This window comes from Phoxinus phoxinus (genome assembly GCF_949152265.1).
Source record: "Phoxinus phoxinus genome assembly, chromosome: 23".
In the NCBI taxonomy this organism is placed as follows: domain Eukaryota; kingdom Metazoa; phylum Chordata; class Actinopteri; order Cypriniformes; family Leuciscidae; genus Phoxinus; species Phoxinus phoxinus.
This window is the reverse complement of record NC_136898.1, coordinates 16,613,797-16,617,626: the sequence shown is the minus strand read 5'-3', so window position 1 is coordinate 16,617,626 and position 3,830 is coordinate 16,613,797. Positions and strand designations below refer to the sequence as shown.

The 3,830-nt window shown below is 33.8% G+C and overlaps 1 long non-coding RNA gene across 1 annotated transcript; it reads left to right on the top strand.

The window, feature by feature from the left end:
* The first annotated feature begins 1,613 nt into the window (after positions 1 to 1,613).
* LOC306991945 lies at positions 1,614 to 3,272 on the top strand. The gene is made up of 3 exons (XR_013796194.1): positions 1,614 to 1,667; positions 1,768 to 1,862; positions 2,924 to 3,272. It is a non-coding gene; the product is annotated as an uncharacterized lncRNA (long non-coding RNA).
* Positions 3,273 to 3,830: the final 558 nt, after the last annotated feature.

Here is a 3,830-nt window from a genome sequence, read left to right as displayed (position 1 = left end):
CAGAAAACATGTCAGTAAAACATGCCATGTCCCATTCTCGATCAAATAAATCTGTTTCGAAATGTGTGGATGGGAAAAGGTTAGATTTTGGCATATGCACTGCAAAAGTGAAATGCAATGTAATTCGTAAGGATAATGTTCAGTCTGCTGGTCATTATTGCAAAATAAGCTGGAGGAAGTAATTTTTCACCGACTCGTTCTGCAGTTTACGTTGATACGCCATTAGGAGGCGACTCTTTGAGTAATCATTCAAACGATTCAGTAAGAAATGCTGATTCATTTCGGAATTAAGCAGGTGACTCTTATAAGTGAGTCATTGAATCATTTACTTAACTGATTTTCTCAAAACTTATGCTGCGTCCCAATTCACCTACGTTTTGTAAAGAAAAATGGCCAAACAGATATTTTGAAATATACAGATAAAAGGACATAATATTGTTTATCAGGTTCAATTTTAATTATTAGTCACTCAAACATTTATCTAAACCTCTTACTGTCGGTTGCGCATACACTTTTTACTTGTGTGTGTGGTTTTGAACCGAATCCTCCTCCAAAGTGCAATGTGTTGTGGGAAATATTATCCTTTTTATAGTGTGCAAAGATCCACACTTCGAAAATCTACCAGAAATAGTTAGACCATCCAGGGACATTTGACATACTCTTTTCATCATACTATGCTTTGGGACACACTTATTCTAATCTCACATACTAGGATTGATAGTGGACATTGGGACACAGGGACTGATTCATTCAGGTATGAAACAGATGACTCTCTGTTCACTCAACTGACTCGTGAGTGTGTTATGAAATTAATGAGTGAAATATTAATTCATTCAGTCAACAGATTTGTAAAAACGCTGAACATCACTGTGTGTTGTTTGGAGGTGCAACAGGCTACACTAGATTTGTTGGGAGCATCAATATTATGCATGAAAATTACGTTATATTAACTTGTTTATTGAGCTGTTTAATGTCATACTTACAATGCTGCTGCTTCCGAATATCGACATGCACTGTAAAAAATAATCCAGTGGCTTAGTAAATTTCACAAAAATAAAGAGCTAAATTAACTTAATAAAATCTTTTGAAATCATTTAAGTGATTTTTTGAGTGGATCAGGTTAAAAAAAAAAAATAAAAATCCAACAGGTAATTTCTCTAAAATGTACATATATTATTTAAGTTTATTTAATGAAAATAAATAAGTATTTAACAAACTAATTATATTTGTAATATACTCTTAATATTTCTGGTGAATTCTAATAGAAATATTTGATAATTATTTACTTGTACTGATCTGTTTTAGAAACTAAAATTATTAAGTATTTCCTACCAATTTTCCTAAATAAAGTTCCATCTTAATAAACGACAGTTTAAATAAATTGAGTAAATTTCGCGCCTTAAGTGATCACATGTGCAACTCCGCAGAAAACAAAGGCAATCTGCTTTCCTCAGCAACGACTAGCCACACTCCTCGCAACTCTGCTCTGGTAGCGAACGTAAGTCGGTTAACTTTATTAAAAAGTTAATAGTTATTAAGCATTTCCTAACAATTGTCTTTTACGTCATCTTGAAAAGTTTAACAAGTTTCGCGGCTTAATCGAAGCCACCTACCTGAAGGACGGCTTTCCTCAGCAACGACAAGGCCCGCACTCCTCGCATATCCAGGTATGTAATTTAGCCAGCTATGTTTGTAATACTTAATTCAGAAGTTAGTTATTTAGGATTTCCTAACAATTGTTTTTGTATTTTGCATCATCTTAAAAAGTTGAACAAGTTTCGCCGCTTATTAAGCAAGAGGCACCTTTCACTGAAGGACTGCTTTCCTCAGCAACGACGTGGACAGCATTCCTCGAATATCCTGTAAGTAGTCAGCTTATAACTATGTATATTTGCAATACTTTATTCAAAAGTTGATTAAACGTTGACCGTGTGTACGTGTACACAACAGTGTAGTTTTCTAAGTGTGTGTGTGCTCGCGTCGAGAGTTTGTGTACGCGCGCGCGCGTCTCGTATGAATGTGTGCGCCGCACGTCTCGTGTGTAGAGTTTGCGTGTATGTGCGTGAGCGACTTTAGGTGTGTCATTGTGTATTTCATATTTATTTGTTTTAGCATTCAGCAGTATACATACAGTGTTTCATATATGTGTGCGTGAATGAAGTTTGATTTAAGCCTTAGACGGCACCTTATACATTTTAATACAATTTTCATTCAGATTCATTGTTAAACTGTGTCTGCTGGCGCACCCCTATCCAAAAAGCACAACCAGTTTGACGAATAATGTTACCCTGAGTGAGAAGTGTTACCAGAATTTGTTTTAAGTTTTGTGTTTAATGTATTTTTGTTGATGTTGAAATGGATTTTAAAACATATGGTATCAAAAAAAGTATCGTTAGGAACCGGTATCGAAACTGAGGTATCGAAATTGGCACCGGATCGAAAGATTTTGAACAATACCCAGCCCTAGATATGGACAACATAAGGTAGTCTTACAACTTGCATTTGCACAAAAAACCTTAACGTTCGTTAACTTGACCGTGCTTGTCGGATGTGGAACTCTTGTTGTGGATGCGCTCCTCCTTTAACAGCACTCTGAAAAACTAAAGAGAATTTACAATGTTCTATTACAATCATGTTCTCCTCATAATGCTATGCATATGACAGAATGGCGCTGCACTTTACTTTATTTCGCTTTTCTGAAAGGCATGCAGTCTAACCCCTAACTGCGGAACAATTGTCAATAGGTTTCCATTAAAGTCAATGTGTGTATTTTCACTGACTGCAGAATTTTGAGATTTTACCTGTCATATGGTTCGACAGGATGTTTGCTTCTTCAGGTGCTATTTGTTTTATTTGTCACTTTCTTGTAACATTCAGGTTTGAATGTTAGCTCTAACCAGTTATCTTTACAATTTGCCTGTAGGATTCAGATGATCTACCCGTCTTTGTACAAGCAGAGTTGGCAGAGGAGGTCATAAAAATCGACATCCTTCGGGACAATGGGGCAGTCAGCGATGTAGGAGTTGTGATTGAGGGCATCACTGTTGCAGAATTTTGCAATCTATTGAATATTAAGTTGGATGAAAATGTTTCATAAGGTTTAGTCATTTCTCTTATACTTTACATTTTTGAATTTTACATGCAATCTAATTGAATATTAAATTGGATGAAATTTTTCATAAGGTTTAGTCATTTCTCTTATGGCTACTTTACATTTTTGAATTTTGCAATCTATTGAATATTAAGATGGATGAAATGTTTCATAGGTTGATTTTTAGACTGCCTAATGTTTAATTGACAAATAAATGTTCAATTAAAAATGTGTTGCTTGCTTTATTTGGTTTTATTATATTCATTGTAAAGAACTAAGTAAAGGGTAAATAGTGTAAACAAGTGAATGCAACATTTTGATAATTTATAGTCCAATATGAAGTTAGACTCACTTTTACATTTAGTAAATATAGCACATTTGTTTGGTTAAATTTCATCTAATATTTCAATTATATCTACTCAATTTTTTTAGTTTATTTGACATAGAAATACAGTTGTGGTGTTTTATAATTTTGATTATATCTAATTAATTTTATTTCTCATATAAAGTAATTCAGTTATTCAGATTTACTAAATTTTTTTTACTGACATTTACCCAATTTATACAGTATATTTAAAAGATTTCACAGCTTTAAAATTTACTCAATTTTTTTGAGTGTAAAAATGTTTCACCAATAAAATTAAGTAAATAATAGTTAAACTTTTTACAGTGTGGCTGTGATTATCTTGCGATTACTGACATGCAAGATGGCAGCCGTTGCGTTTGTACAGAGAGCGAG